The following is a 21,592-nucleotide window of genomic DNA, read 5'->3' as shown; positions in this document are numbered from 1 at the left end:
TACTTAACTTTTCTAATTTTAGTATGTATCCTTTATCCCCATAACTATAAATGTAACGACATTCTTAGTGAAATCACTGAACCTGAGCGTGGTTATGGGGACCCCTAACTAAGAGGTTATTCCTCTTGTGATGATAATCAGTAAAATAATAAAACCCATATAAATTTTTCTGAAAGTTATTTAAATATAGATATGCTGGTCTAGATGAGTCAGAAAAACATCGAATCACTCTCTCACTTTGTCAGGGAACTATTTAACCTGTTTATCTGGGAAGAGCTCTTGCTTCCTGCGGATAGCATCAGAATCTCTCAGGTAGCCAGTCTATAGCTTTTCCATAGGGTAATTCTTTCCTAGGGTCAAGCCCACCAATTTCTTTATGAGACAGGTAAATGTCATTCCTAATACAATTAGTACATTTCATTGTGACCTTTCCTCACATATTTTATAGCCCACAGCCACTTCATGTTTTTTCTAAACCAGCCTAAGAAATGTCTCTACTTAAGAATTTTTACCTTGTCTTCTTCCACAGAAACCAACAAGATGCCAATAGAGTAAGGAAAGTGGCAGACATGCCATTATGTTATTCATTGTTCTGTTGAATAATTAACAGTGGTGTTCAATGAAGAAAGGCAACATGCAATCCACTTTGGATACATATTTTAGGAAGATTGGAAAGTAGAAAAGTCCGATTCAGAGTTGTGAGTGTCTCAGTTCTTGTGAAATCTGCACACAGATGAAGGTCCATTCTTAGCTAACGGTGTCCCTGTGAACTTCCAGACATATGGACTTGGTAACAGCCTTTGGAAGGCAATCCAACCTCAAGTGGCAACCCTGTGCTCGCCTTGCACTGGCTTCCTCTGCTTGTAAGGTTCCACGGGCCATCAAACTGCCTTTCCCGCAATCAGTCCCTCAACAACTCACCTGCTCTTCGCTTCTCTCTGTTTTTGCCCAACTCAGACCCTCAGTCATGCCACAACCAGCGCTTCACTCTCACCCTCCACATTACTAACATGATTCCACCCCTTCTGAATGATCTTCCCTCCTATTCTCTAACAAATGGAACAAGCAGGAAGCCCCCTTTGAGAGCATCACATATGTTTGGTATATCTGTGTTCTAATATGTAATGCAACAGGCCTTGAATGAATATAATGCTGAAAGCTTCATGGTACAATGCAGTCCCAGAATCTGCCTGCATTCTTCCTTAATGACCTCACTCGCACTCTCCATCCCTCTGCTCAGCCAGAGAGTGCCCGTAGAACACACACTGATGGGTGGCTGTGGTTAAGGAGCCCTTATAAACTACGTGCTCGCATTCTCAGTGCAGACAAAGCAGGAGCTGCATTTATGAATTCCTTGCAGATAATTGTGAATTCAGGATCACACATACATTTCTAATCCTGTTCTCAATTTTTCTTGACAAGTGCCATGTATTCATTTCCTGATGTATCCCCAAAAGTCTTCAGAGGCACTTTCTGCTCTGTGCCTAATTTTCGTGGCATTCATCATGGTTCATCTCTAATCACTTACTTGACCCCATTAATGTCCCTTCACTGGGCCATCCACTGCCAGGGGCATGACAGCCTTCTTTCGGCTAACTCACTTAATGATGCTGTGTCTGGCCTTGTGCTTGGAAGCGGAGATACTGCAGGAAAATAAACAGAGAAGGTTCTTCCCTTCTCATTAGGTGTATATTCTTGTGACGAGGACATAATCAATAAAGTAAGTAATAAGTGCCATAATATAAATAAAACAAGATGATTTTTAGAATGTGGCTTGGAGCAACATTATGTAATTTCCAAGGAAGACCACTCTGCTGAGGAGACAATAACCTGAGATCTGAGTGATCAGGAAAAGCCCTGCTGGGAGGAGGGTGGTCCAAGGCGGTCCAGGGTGGGGAGCTGTCTGGGGAGAGGCCCTGAGGTGGGGATGCCACAGGGTAACTGAGCAGCAGAAATGAGGCAGAATGTGTGGGAGGAGAGGCCAGGCGAGCGAAAGGGAGGCAGAGACCGGTCAGGGAGTCTTGCAGATCAAGGTTAGAAAGTTCAGATCTTATTCTTTATGAGCAATTAGAAAACTCTTGCTAGGAGGAGACAAACAGAATTTCAGGCTTTGCAGGCCCTGTGTCTCTGCCACGACCACTCCGTGCCGCGGCTGTCACTGTGGACAGATGTAAAGGGGTGGCGGTGCGGTGGTCCGACAAGAAGGTCGTCACAGTGAACGGAGGTGGGCCAGATCTGGCTGTGGGCTCTTGCGTTTTGCAAACCCTGTTCTATGAAACAAGGAAGCCAAAGTGTGTGGGGGTGGGAAGAAGGAGGTCAAGGGGGGAGCATGAGATACTTTGCATTTTCATTTACCCTCACCCAAGAATATGTTTATTAATTTTAGAGAGATAGGAAGAGGAAAAGTAAGAGAGAGAGAGAGACACCGACCCCAACCAGGGATCAATCCCAAAACCTAGGTATGTGCTCTGACTGGGAATCGAACCTGCAACCTTTTGATATATGGAATGACATCCCAACCAAATGTGCCACCTGGCCAGGGCACTTTGCATTTTTAAAACCTCCTATGGCCATGTATGGAGAATGTACCACAGGGGACATAGAATGCAGTCCAGGGAGAAGGGGGGGAGGGCAGACTTAGGGGGTGTTTGAACTAATTGATTGGGGAAATAAGGAAATGTGAGGAATTAAGGATCACAGCCAAGCTTTCTACTAGACCAACTCAATCTCTGCGGCCATTTCTGAGAAAGGATAGATGCTTGAAAAACCGCTTTGGGGGTTTGGAAAACAACGAAACAGTTCTTTTGTGGATGCTGAAATGAAGATCCCCTCTGGAAATCCCAAAAGAGAGATGAGTGGGTTGATGCAGGGTGATTCTGGGGCTCGGGCGTGGTTGAACTGGAAATAAAAATGTGATAGTCATCAACACTCAAAGGATAGTCAATATAGTTCTAATTGGGATATTACAGGAGGCAGGTTAGAACAGGAAGAAAATGGGACCCCACACTGAGGGCTTGTGGAATACTGAGCAAGGGAACAATAAATGCATGAAGGAAGGAATGATTGAATTCCGTCTTCTCCCTGAGGAGGGTCATGTTACTCCTCTCCAGTCATCTGCAACTCCTATAACTCCCTATAGACTTTTACAACTAATAGCCATGATGGTATTGATCTTAGAATTCATTTGACTATTTAACCGCATTTCTGAGACCAATAAGCCATTTATCTGCATGTGCTTTTGAAGTGTCTCCCAATTGGATACTGTTTCCAGTGCCATAAATATAAATTCTAACCTCCCCTCTCACCCCAGCTCTTTCCCCAGAAGTGACAGCTTGTAGTCCTAGGTGAGTTTTATCCTCCCTGAAGATGCATGTCCTCTCTGTGGGCTCTCTTGAAGGACAGTGGGTAGTGATCAGATGGGTAACTAACATCTTTTGTGAACCAGTTACTAGATATTTGTTCTGATTAGTTTGCCTTCCAGTCAACCCATTTCATGTGCATGAGCAGGAAAAGAGGCAGGTCTTTGTGTGCCTGTCTGTGCCTGTCTGTGCCTCAGGGTATGAGATGTAACAGATGTTACAGTAACAACAATTTTTTTATGCTTTAACAAAAGGATGAAGGAGGTGGCGTAGGCTGATGAGTAGAGTCTTTGGATTCCAAATCAGACCAAAAAATACTTTGCATGAAGTTGTAAGAAAGTGCCAGTGGAAAAGAACCCCCACGGAGTTCAAAGGGACCTGTTTAATCAGACAACAACAATTTTATAGCCTCAGGAACCCACTTGGTGTGCGAGGCAGTGGTGAAGTTGGATGGTATCAGGCACTGAACCCAGCAAGCCTTTGCATCATTCTCTCTTTGTCTGCAGCTAGTGTTCAAAGACATTCACTGTGTAAAACATACACTGAAGTGGATTAACCCGTGAATTAACATAGTCGTGAAAAGCAGTTCCCTATTATGAGCAAGATATCAAATGGCTTCTCAAATACAGGAGTCACTGTCTAGCTATAGAACTGCCTTCTTCCCGAGTCTTCATGGTGGGGCCTGCTTTGTCTCCTCCGGGGACGCTCTCATGCACCCAGTGACCTGACTGCAGCTTCTTGACCACACCCAGGAACCAAACTTCAAAAAAAAAAAAGTACTGAACAAGGGGAAGGCAGAGGCTGGCAAGATGTAGAGAGGAGCTTTGTTCCCAACGTCATTCTCCTTCCTGGGCCACTCACACAGGGCTTTGTCCCATTCCTACCTGAAGGTCACATGCATGGCCCAAGCTCCATCTCATTAATTATAACTGTCGACAAGCCATTAAAAATCTCATTTCATTTTACCGTTCACCCTCCTTTTAACTGACTTTTCGTAATTATAATTCTATTTTTGACATACCAGGCCTATTAAATTTAATGCCATACAGAGATCTCAGAACTTCTGAAGAAAAAAGATAAATGCTAGACTGTGTCCGCCAGAGGATGCACGGCCCTTGCTTGGGAGTGTGTAAGGGGGATACTGCACGCATTCTATTTTCATACCTAGAGAAAGGCAAGTCAAGTTAATTACATATGGTCAGTATACTAATGCTGTTCATCTGGAAGGGCTATAATTAGTGAGAATTGTTTGCACAAACAGCATCCACCAGGCTGATGAGGCCAGCTTGCATTAGTTCTTTTTTCACCGCACCGGTATAAACATCTCTATTTTTGTTCTTCCCTGAACATAAACACTACTACATTAAAGATACCCAGGGACAGGAGAGCCTGGCCATATCTTTATAAACTCTGGAGTAAATATAAACCTCTTTTCAAATGTTGAGTCTGTCATAAGGATTAGGGTGACAAAAGAGGGTAGGAGGGACTGTCAGCCAGGAAGCCATGATGTAATTGGCGGTGTCGGGATCAAAGCCTCAGGGGAGCACTCTCCTAATGAGGACCGAGCGGGTGCCCAGTGCAAAGGTGAGAAGAGCATCTGAATCCCTCATTCCTTAAAATATATAAGGCAAAAGTATTTCTCTCTACATCATAGAGTATAATATGGGAGAATATTTACAGATAAATTTCTAATCTCCCTTTTTAAACTACAGTTGTTTAACATTTGGACAGATCATGAGAATGCCTTTTCCAGTGCTGAAATTCAACTAAAACGGAAGGGATTGTCAGGTTTCGGTTAACTCAACTGCAGACCTGAAGCACCATGCAGTGACACCTGCCCCCATCCATTCACAGAGCCCTGTCACATCTTCCTAAACGTGCTCCCTCTGCCCCTTCTGCTACGACTTTGGTTCAGGCTACCACTCTCTCTCCCCTGCACCACTGCTCCCCTGGCTATGCCAACAGTCACTCTCTCGGTGCCTTGGTGACCCAGTGTTCCCGGCCTCTGACTTCACATCAGCACCCTTGGATAAAACCTCAGCAGGCTACACCGACCTGGCTGGCTCCTTCTTAGCTCTAACCCCATTCTCCGTGCACTTTCGGCTCTGACTGTATCGAGGACTTTGGTCCAGGGACTATCCAGAGTTTCCCTTACCTCTCTTTTCTCACCTGGTGCACTGTTACCCATCCTTCAGGTGCCACCTGCAATGATAGCTCCTTCAGAAGGCCTCCATGGGTCCCTTAAACAAGATGAGGGACCCCTCCCATGTGCATGCAATGCACAAGCTTCGCCCCATTAGGCCCCACGACCCAGTGTTCCATTTGCCTATTTACACATCTCTCTTTCCACTTCCTATATTCCCAGTGCCTGATGCAAAGGCTGACATAAAGGAGGCACTCAGTCAATGAAAATATATTTAGTGGATGAATGAATGCTGCTTCAATGAATAAATGTTGAACACAAAAGTGAATGAATAGATGTTCGTCCTTAGACGTCCACTCTGTGATGAAAACAATGAAACTAGAAAGTAAGAAAAGCAGTGAATGTTAGACTGGAGTTTTTCCACTATGTCTGGGGTGCTCTGTCCTCTGTAGTGCAATAAGCACACCTAGACTCTGGAATGGAGCCTCTCACTTTGAGTACTGAGGTACATGATGAGATATCTTTACCTCAAAACAGTTACGATTCAAGGAGAAAAGAAAGCACTGACTCAGAGCCCTCTTCTAAATATGACAGCCCACTGGGCTGTGGGACCCTTCTGTGGACATGAAAAGAGGGAGCAAGCATAGACATGGTGACCCAGGTGTAGCATGCTTCCCCTCCCAACCTGGGCCCCAGCTCCTCAGCACAGCACCAAACCACGCACGCACGCACGTGTGCATGCAAACACAAGGTAGAAACAGCCTGGCACAAGCTCCTCCTACCATAGCTATGGGCTGTAGAATTTTAGAAGCTTGCCACTGCAGACCAAAGGTCAAGACTGCTGTGCTCCAAAGGCACCATGGCCTGTGGGCTAATTACTTCTCTTCTAGTCTATTTCCTGGGCTGTATAAAGGGTGGAGACATAGCCACTTTACAGACCTTTATAAAGACTAAAAGACATGCTGTATACAAGACACGCAGGAAATATCTGCTGTTGGGTTTCAATTTTATGTTGCGAGGCATTGACGGAATAAGAGACTACTATACTTTGCTTTTTCACAACCTGTCACATTGTTTTCATCCAGTAGATTCCCTTTGTAACTCAGAGGCCAGAATAACGGAGTGGCCAGAGAAGGGGATTCCAGACATGTTAGATGGAAACGTAATCAGAGACAAGTTTGACATGCATGGCATCTAAAATGAGTCTTTCTTGCATAAGGAACACAATATAACTTTCTTTTATGCCTATAATAATTATTTCTTTATACCCAATTTTGCCTCATCCTTTAAAAAATTAAAACTTTCATCAATCCAACTTACTCTACCTTATGTTTGGCACAACATCTTGTTGGTTTCTTTGGCAGTTAAGTATCCACATTAGCATAACTCAACCATTTCCTTGAGTCTGAGGGAAAAGAAATAAACCATGGGAAAAGTTATCCTTTGAGGGCAAAGGGTCTACCCAGTTTCATAGTATAGGAACAGAGGAGGCAGAACAACCTGGAATCCAAGACTGTAATGTTCTGAAAATCATTCCTTTAAGATTAAGATGTCATGGTGGATTCTCCTAAGGTCATGGTAACCATGTTATGGTTGTTTTGTCCTCATTTTATAAAAAGATAATGAGAGACTATTTTTGTTTAGTTTTGAAATTCAAGGTAAACAAAAATTTCAACAGTGACATCATCTGTCAGCAATGGCCTTTGAGCCCTTTGGGCAGGTCAGTGAACAAGTCACCATATGAACCACCATTCACCTTGGTAGGGGGTTATCAAATCTTTACTTGTACTGTCTGGAGATGAATCAGTAGTCAGCATCAAGTACGGAACACACACTTGAGGATAATATAGAGAGCGTTATCTACAGAAAAGGGATAGAGTACAGAATTCAAGATCTTAAGAAATTTGTCAGATTGGACGTGTTTCAAAAGAGACAAGATTTCAATAGTCTAAAGATTAGTAAATGTGTTTTTCAAAATATGTAGACTGAAAAAATAAACGTACCTCTAAAGAGAGGTTGATTAAGAGATAGAGAACAAGGAAAGATGACCTATCTCAACAGTATTCCCCAAAACAAATTTTTATTGCATCCCATACTTTAGTTTTGATAACAAGGCAATAGTTACCAAAAGTCATGAAATTTTAGCACACGCTCTTGAGGAATTTTATTTCAGATGATGGTGAAATAATAAAGCTGAGATGAAAATAATAATACCAGGATTGGTAGATATTGATTTCATACAATATTCTAAGAACTAAGCCAAGCAACCCTGTGGTTATTATACATTCTCAAATCTTTAAACCTTTAATGCAGATATTATTATTCACATGACTCATGCAGGAAAAATAGAGCTCAAAAAGCTAAAAGGTAAAGACAAGAAACACAAATGATGAATGCTTTTTATTTTATCATTTTTCTCTATCAGTCTATGATTTGTCTTTTGAATGCCTAATATTTTGTTTCTTCATCCTATTGAAGAGAATAAGTTCTTGGAGGGAAATATGACATCTATGAAGTCCTTGCTAGGGGTACAACAATAAACAAAACAGAAATCTCACCCTCCAAAAACTCAAGTCTATGCACAATCATGTACTTTCCTTGTTGAAAATAAGAGATGACTATGTGGCTCTTTTTGAGAGAAAGGCAGACAAGTGATAAAAATTAGACCACCATGACCTCTATTTTTTTTCTGTGATATGACCGGCTCATATATTTCTTACATGTTAAGAGATGTAGATAAATACTTCAATGAATTCTTTACTTTGAATTCAAATATGGATTACTCTATTTCTTTCTAACGACTACATTTGCACAGCTTTCCTCAGAATTTTTTTTTCCAGCTCATATCTTCTTTACCAGATCTACTCTCTGTCACTTCTATATTATGATCTCTTGCTCTGGCCATCCTGAATCTACTTGTGTATCTCTTATAAGCTTTAAAATCTGTTGGACATTGATTTATTATATGGGCGGGGGGCTTACGTTCTGTTTTGATTGTCTTATTGATATTTACTCTTTAACTCTAAGGTCATCTTCAGTAAAAGTAATTCACACAAGAGCCCACAATCCAGGAACTATCCAAAAACACTGCTAGAAAGTGGAAGACTAGAGGGCCCTCTTAGGGTCTAAAACTTGTTGTTTAGATGTCAATCAACTATTTCTTGACTTGGGGTTCCTCCCTGGCAAGTATAGTACGTGTTTGGGAACCCCATGCGAGCCCACAAAGCAGGCCTGGTATTCCAATTTCTCCTTCATGAGTCTCTTTCTACCCATAGCCAGCTCCCTTCCCTCTTCAATGGTGGTTAAATGTGGTTCTTCTGGGCTTCCCTTTCTCAGGTAGGACAGCCCATTGTGGCATCTAGCTTTATGCAGGAAGTTGAGTTCCCACTCTCCCTGCCCATCAGTGCCCACCACCACCCACTTCTCCCATCTCTAGGCATGTTTGAAAACCCTAGCCCCCAAGCCCTTCACCACACATTCCTACTGAGGATCCCAGACTTGACTCCTCTGTGTAATAACTGTCCCCTGGGACTTTCCCTTTCTTGCTTTTGAAGCAGCTCTGTATTTTGTAATGCCATTACATGAGGGTAAGGGACTTCTCCCATAAACTCAGTCCAATGTTTTGCTGGAAATCTTCTATAAGAACTATTTTCTTTATGTTTTCCCATCAGTTTCTCAGCAACTAGCAATACTACCTCAAATGAAGAAGAGCATTAGTTGAATGCTCTTCCAACATTTTCATGTTGACAAAGATTAATATTTTAAATCTCCAGGGAAGAGGTATGTAATTTTCGGTCCCTACTTTCTATTTTACATTGGCCTTTTCAAAATAGAATTTAAACTGCTAAAGTAAATCCAATTTAACTATTTATTATATCAAAACAAAAAAAGAGAGAGAGAGAGAACATAAAAACCAAGTAAACACATTTAATCTACTTGTCCTATGGTTTCAGAATTCAGCCCACACACATCTTAATCTCTGTACTAGGCCCCGTGCTAGAGAAATACCAAATGTGAGATGATTTCAGTGGTTAGTAAATGAGGTTAAAGCAAAAACTCTTAAGTTTCCAACTCAAATCTTAATATTTATGTACAAAACCTTATAAAAATGCTTAGAGGAGAAATGATGACCTGCCCAAATACCATTAAGCAGGTCGTCGGGTCCGCAGGAGTCCTCAGTAAAATATTTTAGCATATCTGAGATGTGTCTCATTTTTTGTTTTGCATTTTTATTTCTGTGAATATAGTTAGAAAAACCCTACTAATTAAAGATTCCAGTGCTCTACAGTCCATTTCATTAGAGCAGAATTTTTCATGATCTCTTAAGTTGTGTTTGTTTTTTCGGATGGTGTTTTGAGCAGTTATGTAGCCAGGAGTTTGTCTCAGACTATAAAAGGTATAAATCCTTTTAATCTACAATGAACAATTATAGTACACAGGAAATCACTGCAAAACGCTGATATAATCTTTTCTGTTTTACTCCATCTGAAAGTGCACACTGGTCCGTTAATGTTCCACAGATGATAAAAACAAATAGAGCAGGGGGCAGATGTGGCCCTGCGCTGGATCTGCTCTGGAAAACAGCGCGGCTGCTACTCCACCTACCGCAGTAGAAGAGGGAGGTCACAATTATGTGGTAGGGCAGAAATAGGTCAAAAGCAAATTGCTGCAATGAGAGAAGATCTAGAAGGTCATGTGGTTAGATTGGCTGAAAAGTAGCTCCAGCACTAGCAAATGTTTTTGTTTGGCTTGAAGTCTTAGAAAGAGCTGTTGCTGCATAATAGAATTACACATCCTTTGGGAGATATCTTCCTCTCACTTGGAGTGTGAAATGCTTGGCGATATCAGCTGAAGCTCCACATAGGTATGGAGGCAGAGTAATCCCAGAGCATTTGAGAATTATAAACAAACCGCAGACCGAATATTATCCAACTGCATCCCCCATCCCCCTGCCCGGCAACAGCTACATGGTTCCGGCCAAGTGATACAGACCTGCAAAGAGTCCCTTGCTCAGTTGCAACTAAAGCACCTGTTAATTCATGCAATGAAGTTACTAAATCAAAAAGTAAAATAAATAAAAAGGTATCTTAAGTGGCCAGAAAAAAAAGGGGGGATGGTATATGGAAGTAGGCAGAGCATGAGGCAGGATATAGCCAAGAGAAACACAGTACTTCATTGGTTGCTTAAAGAAAAAGTTGCTAAAAAACAAAAAACCTGGCTGCTCAGGTTTGGCTCAGGAGGAAAGGGAAGTCCCAAATAAGAACAACAATGATAAACATATGCAAAGTTCACAGAAATCTTCCCACTTTTTCTTCCACTGCCGCATACATTCAATGTTCTCATAGCAACCATCTTTAACAAACAACTATGCCAATTTATTATTTCCATATGTTTTTCCCTTTTCCCCCCTAAATTCCAAACATTGGCCTCAAGAACTTTCAAAAACTGAATTAAATCAGAGAAGACACTGAACAATTTTGTGCAAACACCTTTGAAATTGAAGAAGTTGTGTCTTATTAATGGTGTGAATAATACATTTGGCCCTTAATACAAACGTATTTTACAACTTTGCACGAAATCCCTATTACATATCCATGTTACTCAGGTTTCACAGGTCTAGATAAAATTTTTTAATATGAAATTTTCATTGGAGGAGGGTTACTTATATTCACAAAAACACCCTGATGGAATTGTAAAGCTTCCCATTGAGACATGGCTTGCCTTTATCAAGTCCCTTGAGGGGATGGAAAGCTTAAGAGGTTTGAAATAAACAGCTTATCAACATCAACTACTAGCAGTTAATCAAACCAAAGATAGAATGAGATTAAAACTGTAGGAAGAGTGGATTCTTTTTTGCCATCTTTCCTACTGGATAATTATAAATTCTACAATTTAATGAGCATGTTCCTTGAGAACATACTCAGTCACCTTCTACGACTGTGAAATTCCCATTGCCCATTCAGGACACATGGAAAGGCACCAACAGATCTTTCTATTTTCTCAACTTTTTCAGGGTCATCTTTTAAATTTCAAGTCACTCAAGAATTTTCTTTTTTAATGAGAAAACACAAAAATAGGAAACTCTTGCTCTTCTTCATTGTATCTCAGATTTGTTTGGGAACAATCTGCTAGGGCAGCGATTTTCAACCTTTTTCATCTCATGGCACACACAAACTAATTACTAACATCCTATGGCACACACACCAAAATATACATTATGTTTTTTGCCACTCTGACAACACACACACACAAAATAGGTATAATTTTGATTCATTCACACCGGAAAGCTATTGTTTTATTAGCTGTTTTTGTTTGTTTGTCTTTTTTAACTTGACAATCTAAGATAAAATAGGTCAGTGCCTATGACTAAATAGTCCAGTATTGCATGTTTTTAAAATTCTTGCACACACCGGTTGAAAAATCACTGTGCTAATGGTAACTTTTCTGTTTCTTGCCATGAGAGGGTCTAGTCAGTGTTTTAATCAGAGACTATTTTGGGTATTCACTGTTCAGAAAATCACAAGATAGAGTGGACACTGTTTATCAGCCAGAGTTTCAGAATATAAAATAGAGACACACATATTTCATGAAGCAGATAGAAGGTCACACATTTATAAATTTCCATGGGGGCACATACACCAGAACCAATTACACAGCTTTGGAGACCAGGTTAGCTGCCCCCCAGTTCTTCCTTGCTAACAGAGCTTGATTTTGTTAAACATCAGGGCCAGGACAAATGTGGAACAAACTGCCCACATTTTCAATAAAGACATTAAAGCTCCAATAGGGCTTGGCAGGAGATTTCACTGACCCAATTCTCATTTAAAATCCAGATCGTTTGTTCATTAATAATTTTTTGTCACAAACACTGATTTATTAAATATTGTATTAATATATTATTTATTTCTATCACTAAATTTGTGGTGCCTCTTAAATACTGCACTCCACATTGTTTCCTCACCTCACCCCAGTCCCTGGCCTACTGGACTCAGGGGTTAAATGATTTTCCCCATCCCCCTTTGGCAGACACCTCCTTTCCCCTTGTACCTAGAGTCAGTCACGTGACACAGCTCTGGCCACTTGCACATAAACAATTCTGCACATGAAAGTTTTGCGTTTGTTGTTGATTTCTGACATGAAACAGATGAGGCAAGAAGTTGGGTATCCTCCAGTCTCCCAGCGCTGCGTGCTTCCAGTACTGCCAGCAGCCATCCAAACACGAAATAAAAGCAGAAAGCAAAAGCCAGTTCCGTGAGGATGACTGAGCAAGATGATAGAGCCTGGGTCTTGCTGACACTTCTGAACCAGCCCTGGAGAGACAAAGTCTTCACTTCTAGTTAGGGAACGAGGAGTATCCTTATGGTTTAAACCACTGTATGTTGGTTATCTGTTACTTGCAGTCGAGATATTTCTAATTGATGTTGTAATTCTAATAGCCAGTCCGCTTTCAGAGTAAGAGTTCCTAAATTTCACTGCCTTGACAACTTAGTATATATATTAATATTTCATCTCTGTCTTGTTTTCTAGGTAGCAATAAAAAAGTGCTAAGTCTAACCCTGGCTGGTTTGGCTCAGCAGTTAGAGCATCGGCCTGCGGTCCAGAGAGACCCAGGATCGGTTCCCGCTAAGGGCGTTTACCTCGGTTGCAGTTTGTCCCTGGCCTTAGTTGGTCGTGCAGGTGCAGCCACTCAATGTGTCCCTTTCACGTCGATGTTTCTCTCTCTCTCTCTCTCTCTCTCCCCCTCCCTCCCTCCCTCCCTCCCTCCCTCCCTCTCTATCTGAACAAAAAATGGAAAAATGTCCTCGGTTGAGGATAGAAAAAAAAAAAAGTGCCAAGTCTAAAGTGGAAAAGGATTCTAAACTCTTTCTATGTTAATTAACTATGAAAATATATGAAAATGAGAAGTCAGACCATTCTTTATATAAACTATTAATTTTTCCTACTAAATAAATATTTGGATACAAATGTTGTCTCTATCAACAACGTCAATAGAATCTCAATTTCTATTTCACTCTTAGAACACGGAATCTGATTGTATTATTGTTTGAGGATCAAGAGAGGAGGGTGTTTTGTTGAAGAGATAAAGAATATCCCAAATGTCCCTTGGGCTACTTTACTGTCCTAATTTAAAGAGCAATAGACTCATCACTGTGGTAAAACCTTTCGTGTAATAACATATACCCACTTTTCACGTATAGAAATTGAAACCAGCCAGAAAGACAGTAAGAGATTTTCTTTACATCAGAGAACCAATTATTGGCAGAAATATAAAAATTACTTCTAGGGAAAATTTTCCTCTTCCTAACCCAGTTTTCTTAAAACATGAACCATGAGCCCTGGCCGGTTTGGCTCAGCGGTTAGAGCGTCGGCCTGCGGTCCGGAGAGACCCGGGTTCAGTTCCCGCTAAGGGCACGTACTTCGGTTGCAGTTTGTCCCCGGCCCTGGTTGGTCGTGCAGGTGGCGGCCACTCGATGTGTCCCTTCACGTCGATGTTTCTCTCTCTCTCTCCCTTCCTCTCTCTCCCTCCCACTCTATCTGTACAAAAAATGGAAAAATATCCTCCGGTGAGGATAAAAAAAAACACAAAAAAAACATGAACCATGACATGCTCCAAAAGACTGATTTCAATACGATGCCAGACTGTAAGAGCCTGTCACAGACACGGACACGGACACAGTCACAGTCACAGACACAGTCACAGACACAGTCACAGACACAGACACAGACACAGACACAGACACAGACACAGACACAGACACAGACACAGACACAGCAGCCTGGGCCAATAGTTCCACGTCGTGCTGGAAGCCAAAAGTCTACAACTAGCTTTCCAATATGACAGTCACCACCAAGAGGTGCTCTTAATGTCCTAATTTTAGTTAAGTAAAATTAAATCAAATTAAAAATTCTTTACTTCCGTTGCACCAGCAACATTCCAGCCCTCAGCAGCTGCTCATGACTAAGTCAACCATCTTTGTCAGCACAGAAGCTGAGCATGGCCATCATCACAGAAGGTCTACCGGACAGCACTGTTTTATACCAGTTGGTCCTCCTACTGCCCCATTTCTAACTGTCGGGGTGAGAAGTGAAAGACCACCTATAGAAAAATCAGTCCTAAAAGGCAAAAAGAAGAATTGTATGCAAAGGTACAGTGGCTAACTGAATGCCTCCCCCATGTCCTCTCTAGGTTCTGATAATTGCTCATTCCAAGAGGTATTATTATCTCTTAAATTAAAAAGTAACCTACAAATCAGCAATTCTCATGTGATGACATCATCTCAAAGTACGTATAATTCAGATATTTTCCTTCAAAGGTTAGCCTTGGCCAGGGGTGCTGTTTAAGAAAGAAACATTTTATATAAATTATCTCTCTAACATCAAGCTAACCTGAATTATTAGGGTTTTTATCTTTGAAAATAACTTGGGTGAAAAACTTTACTGATTAAATAGTTTATGTGGTGGGTTTTCATTACACACCTGATTGTTCTGGATTTTAGGTAGCTCTTCTAATAAACACATAGTTACACATTTTACTAAATGTTGCCTATCACATTATTCATCATTACCTTTCTCATTTTAAAGTTCTCTCATAATGTTTGGCCTTAGTGCCAGAAAATGTGTTTTGACAAACTCAGGCTACTTCCTGAGCAATTTGATTACTGGACCCTACATTCTTGACAAGTCCAGGCTCCTGCACTATAGTTGGAACCTACAAAATTTTTTAAATTAGGTTCACTGAGGTATAATTTAGACAAAAAAAACATTTACCAACTTAAATTCAACAACTTTTAACAAATGTATAAACTTTGTCACCACATTCTCAATCATGATATAAAATATTTGTATTAACTTACATGTTCTCTCACAATCCTTTCCTGTGAATTTTTTCCTGTACCCTGTACCAAGGCAATCATTCATAGGTATTCTGTTACTTTAGTTTTGTCTTCTATAGAGCTTTAAAAAAAAATTTTTATATGTTTTTATTGATTTTTGTTTTTGTTTTTAAGAGAGAGAGAAAGGAAAAGAGAGAGAGAGAGAAACATTGATCAGCTGCCTCCTGCACGCCCCCTACTGGGGATCGTGCCCACAACCTGGGCATGTGCCCTGACCAGGAATCAAACCAGGACCTCTCAGTCCATGGGACGATGCTCAATCCACTAAGCCACATTAGCTGGGAAAATTTTACATAAAGGAATAATATATAATATGTAGCCTTTTACATCTAGAATTTTTCACTTAGTATGATACTTTGGAGATTCATTAATTTTATTGTCTATATAAGTAGTTTTCTTTTTATTGTCCATATACTCCATTTACATAATTAATTTTTCCACTCTTACTGATGGACTTTTAAGTTTCACATTTGGGGGCTGGTATAAATAAAGCTGCTGCAAACCTTTGAGTACAAATCTTTCTGTAGACACTATTTAACATTTCATTACCCTTGGGCAAATACCTATGAGGGGGTGTGCTTGGATTTAGGGTGAGTGTATGTGTAATTTCTGATGAAACTCTGTTTTCCAAAGTGGCTGCACCATCTTAAATTATTAAAGCAAAGCATAAGAAAGAGGTCTATTTCCTCCACACGCTCACCAATCCTCAGTATTATCTGTCTTTTTAATTTTAGTCATTCTGCTGCATGTGTAGAGGTATCTCACCATTAGTACTTTGTAAACTGTATAAATGTCTACTCCAGTCTTAAAATTTGAATTATATATTTTCTTATTAAGTTGTAAGAGTTTATTTATATATGTAGACACAAGACCTTTAGTAGACATAGGTTTTGTAAATACTTTCACATAGTATCTGGCTTGCATTTTCATGTACTCAATGGTGACTTTGAAGAAAATGTTTTTTATTTTGCTGTCATCCAAGTCACCATATTTTCTTTTATTTCCTTTTTGTGTATGGTACAGATTGATATCTTAAGACTGAGTCTTCTGATTTATAAATAGTTGTCTTCATTTGTTTAGGTCTTTTTCATTTTCTTAGTAACATTTTGTAGTTTTCAGTGTTCAGCTCCTACACATACCTTGTTAAACATATCCTCATTTCATATTTATAACACTACTATAAAGGATATAATTTAATTTCAATTTCTAACTATTAGTTGATAGTATATGGCAATGCAACTGAATATTTTATATTTACTACATATCTTGAAATCATGAAAAATTCACTTGTTAGTTCTAATAGTATGTTTTAAAATTTTAACTTGGATATCCCATATAGATAATCTTGTTTGCCAAGGAGCGTTTTAATTCTTCCTTCCCAATCTGTATGTCATCTATTTATTATATTACATTAATTAAAATATATTATTAATTTATCTATTATTACCTTACATAATGGCCAGCACAATGATAATCCAAAGCACTAAGAGTGGTAAGAGTAGACATCCTTGTGTGGAAAGCATTCTGCCTTGAACCATTAACCATTAAGTATCACGTAAGATTTAGATTTTTTAAGATGCCTTTTGTCATGCTGTGGCAATACACTTTACTCCTTTTTTCATTCTGAATGTGTGCTGAAATTTATCAAATGACTTCTTCACTATAATTTTAAAAAAATACATTTTACTATATGTATTGAGATTAATATTTTTAAAGAATAGTCAATACATTGATTTCTACTAATTGTTTTTAAAATGTTAAACCATTGAAATCCCATGCAATTTTGAGGATAAAAGTCAATTGGTCGCAATGTATTATCCTCTTTACAAAGTATTGGATTCAACTGATAAAATTTTATTGAGAAATTTTGTGTCTACATTTGTGAGAGTTACTGGTCTGCAGTTTTATATTTTGGGTGGTCTTTTCTGGTATCAGTGAAAGAGTAATGATAACTCCTTAAACCAACAGGTGTTCCATCCTCTTCTACACTGGAAGAGTAAAATTAGTTTTGTTTTTTCATTCAGTATTTGTTAAAATTAGCTATTAGAGGAGACCTTTGGATTTGAAATTTTCTTTGTTTAAACCAGAAATTTGTTAAACCACGAATTTAATTCCTTAGAACTAGTTCAGTTATCTGTCTCTTTCTTAGTGAACTTGGATAGATTGCATCTTCAAAAAATTTGTCCATTTCACCTAAGTTGTCAAATTTATTGACATAAAGCTTTTCATTGTTTTCTATTACTATTATTTTTAGTTCTGTGGGTTCTATAGTGATGTCACATTTATTCCTAATATTGATAAATATGTCTTCTCTCTTGTTCCTTATCAATATGGCTAGAAGTTTATTGATACTCTTCATCTTGTTAAAGAACTAGGTTTTAGTTTCATTGATCACCATTAGTTTTTTTGTTTGTTTTCCCCACTTAACTGGTTTACCCTCTTATCTTCATTTTCTTTCTTTCTTCTTTTTATCATAGATTCAATTTGCTTTTTTTTTTTCTATTTTCCTAAGAAACATCCCCAAATCATTGTAATATATTTTTCTCCATCCCTAATATGAAGAAATAATGCTGTAAATTTCCCCTGAAGCTCTGCTTTGGGTTCATACCAAAAATTGGATTAACTTGTGCTTTTGTCATTTAGATGGAAATATCTTTAAATTTCCCTTTTAATTTGTTCTTGGACCTATGAGTCATTTAGAAGTATATTACTTTAAGTCGAAAACAGTTTTTCACATGTCATTCTGTTATTGATGTTTAGTTTGATTCTGATAAACTCAGATAATACAGGCATAATTTCAGTTATTTTAAATGTATTGAGACTTGATTCATACTGGTTTATCTTTATATTACCTACCACTGTGTTATGTCTTGGAAACTACTTCCAATGAGCTGAGGCAATCATAGGACTCATTTATTTCCTTTCTCTCAGTAATTACAATCCTGTTCAGCCCTCCACCTACTGTCCACTGTCTGAAAACTGTAGTTTCTAATATTTTATCTGGTTTTCTTATTTAAAGCAAGGAGGCAAATCAAGTCCCTTTTGTTTACTAGATAGTAAAGTCCTCTGTATCATTTTTCCATTTAAAATAAATGATCATCTGTTTCCAAAATCTTGGTCAAACAAGAGACATATGTAATGGAAGCTCTCTGACAATATGTATACAATTTTCAAAGTTAGTACTAGATGTTATGGTTTAAAACTGTTACGGACGAAGAATTTACACATTCATGTATTCTGCTTAGGTTTGCATTTTTAGTTCCCAAAACTAATAGATTTGGGTTTCCAATTTATACCTTGATCCATGGATTTATAATCTAAAACTTTGTGTCTCCACTTTAAAAATAAGGTTTATGGTTTCCATGCTGGGGCTTCATTTTTATAGATATGATTTTATTTTTTTTAAGTAGGGCTAACCCTTTGAAATTAATTTATTCTAGCCCACTCTTTTTCAATTCAGAAAATGTTTAAATCTGGCTTTGACTAGCCATGCAATGATTTAAGATTTTCCCTTTAACCCCCTAAATGAGAACTTCTCAACATATCTTTGCATTATACAGTGATTAACATTAAAACCCAGATAAAAACCTTAAAGATCAAATATCCACATTCCTTCTTCACTTCATCACTGCTAGGTTTTCAAATAACTGTGACTCATAGAGTATTCAAAAATCGCTAATAGTTAGAAGTGTTATACAACTACATTTAAGTTCAAAGCCAGCCATTTTTAATGTTGGATACAATGACATCTGGGATTGTAGTTCTTTGTACTTTCACACACACACACACTCTTATTTACCCTACTCATTAATACTATAAAGACAGCATTATCATTCCCACTGTTTAAGTGTTAATGGTGGCACAGAATTATTAAGCAACTTATTCAAGTTCACATGATTAATAACTCACAGGATATAAACCTGATTTCCTGACCATATTATTCTCTCTGCTCCTCAACAGCTAGCTAACAGTGTCTTAGTTAAGGGTGCCAGACCCACTTCTGAGATTTATCTAAAAGAGGTAGAAACCTCATACAATACTATTTCTTAAAGATTACTAGGGCAGAAGGAGCGGAGGCCCGGCCTCGTCTGGTCGCGGTCATTGGCATCCTCTGCGTGGGGCCCTGCCCGCCCTAGATTTGGCATTCTACACTGAGGTCACCGTGAACTTTTTCAAACTCCTGATGAAATAGAAGGAACTTATTCCTTTGGTGATGTTCATGACGGTGGCAGCGGATGGAGCTTCGTCTTTTGCTGTATATTCCCTTAAAAAAACCAATGTGATCATTGATCGAAAAAGAAAGCCAGAACCTTGGGAAAATGTGGATCCTAGCGTACCTGGAAAGCTTGTAACAATCGACCAACAATGGAAGCCCACTGAAGACTTGCAGCAGGTCCGAAGGGCAACCAGATAACCATTCCTGGCTGCTTTCTTCCAAAGAGTGCTCTAGGAGTCTAGTGGAAACACTTCTGCACAAACTGGATTATGGACACCAGTGTGCAGAAATGCTTCTGCTACGTTAGTAGGGCTTGCCTACATGATTGGACTCTGAATAAGAAATTATAAAGATAGTGCAGCAATAACCAGTCTAAAAATGAGTTTCTTGTTGTAAATTTGAATTTTGCATATTGAAATTTTTATGTTTACAATGCCTGACTGTTCTAAAGTGTATAAAGATTTGTAAAATTAGACAATCTATAATAAAGTACCATTGGTGCAAAAAACAAAAAAAAAATTACTAGGGCAATTCTTTCTTTGGCCACTTTTCAAGGGATATTCATATTCAAAATCTGTGGCATGTGCCATGATCACCTGAAGTATCTGACAAATGTTCTTCAGCCAAATGGACCCCAGTCTCAACTTGGAAACTCTGGGGCCCTTCAGTGCCTTAGTGTTCCTCTCCTGTTAGCAAATTAGCATCAGCCTCCTGCTTTCTGACAGTCAGAGCCAAGTCTCTAGATTTTAGCCTGCCAGCTACTGTGAAGGGACATATTCTTCACCAGGCTTCCAGGAAATCTCTGACTCTCCCTTCTCCATCTCATTTGCTATCTCAGCTCTTGAAACTCTATGCACTGAACAGCTCCAGGGCTCACTCAATGGACCTCTTCTCTTTCCAATAAACACTCTTTCCCCTAGAAACTTCATCCAGCTATGGTTTTAAATGATGTCTATATGTTAATAACCACCTCCAGCCAAGACTGTCTCCCAGAATTCCAGACTTGTATATGCAACTGAGTACTAGCCATTTCCGATTGGATGCGAAAGAAACAGTTCGCACTTAACAGGTCCAAAATGGAGCTCCTGAAACCCCTCCCAAATGTGACTCTGATAGTCTTCCCAGTCTCAGGAAACAGCACCTCCACCCTTCCAATCACAGAAATCAAAGGCTTAGCATCACCCTTGCTTTCTCTTTCTCTCACAGCACATATGCAGTCTTAAAAGAAAACCTTTGAACTTGATTTCCAAAATGAGCTATATGCAGAATATGACCACTGCTCCTTGTGTCCGCTGATAACACCCTCCTCCAAGAGATAACACCACTGTCTCCAGCCTAAATTATTCACCAGCCCCCAAACTGGTCTCCCTGCCCTGCATCCTGCCCACACAATTGGAGTCCATCCTGGCATAGCAGCCAGGGTGACCCTTGTGAGTCACGTTAGACTACATTGCTCCTCCGCTCAAGACCTTCCAGTGGCTTCCCACCACGGTCACGATAAAAATCTAAATTCTTAAAGGCCCTATAGGACCTGGCATCTAATATCTTTCTTTCTTTTTTTTTTTTAATCCTCACCCAAGAATATTTACCATTGACTTTTTTTTTTTTTTTAAGATAGAATGGGAAGAACGAGGGAGAAAGAGAGAAACACATCAATGTGAGAGAGATTCATTAATTGGTTGTCTCCCACATGACCCTGACTGGGGCCAGAGATCGAACCTGCAACCAAGGTACATACCCTTGACTGGGAATCAAACCCACAACTCTGGTCCGAGGACCAACTCTCTCAGCGCCGAGTCACACTGACCAGGGCTCTGTTATCCTTTCTGACCTCATTTCCATTACACTCTCCTAAGTTTCACTCCATTCTGGTCATTCTGACCTCAAACTTGGCAAGCATGGCCCTGCCTCAGGGCCTTTGCACTTGCTTTTCCCTCTGCCCGGAACACTTTTTCCTCAGTTGTTCATATGGCTTGCCTCC

General features: G+C 39.5%; 1 protein-coding gene and 1 pseudogene across 1 annotated transcript in view; one reads left to right on the top strand and one right to left on the bottom strand.

The window, feature by feature from the left end:
- The window catches only part of SEMA5A (semaphorin 5A), a 428,940-nt gene that overhangs the window by 244,456 nt on the left and 162,892 nt on the right, over positions 1-21,592 (bottom strand). The window lies entirely within an intron of this gene.
- On the top strand, positions 16,851-19,809 carry LOC118641477 (annotated as a pseudogene).

This window comes from Molossus molossus, unplaced genomic scaffold (genome assembly GCF_014108415.1).
Source record: "Molossus molossus isolate mMolMol1 unplaced genomic scaffold, mMolMol1.p scaffold_m16_p_3, whole genome shotgun sequence".
Classification (NCBI taxonomy): Eukaryota; Metazoa; Chordata; class Mammalia; order Chiroptera; family Molossidae; genus Molossus; species Molossus molossus.
Note: the sequence above shows the minus strand (reverse complement) of the source record. Positions and strands in the feature narration are given on the sequence as shown.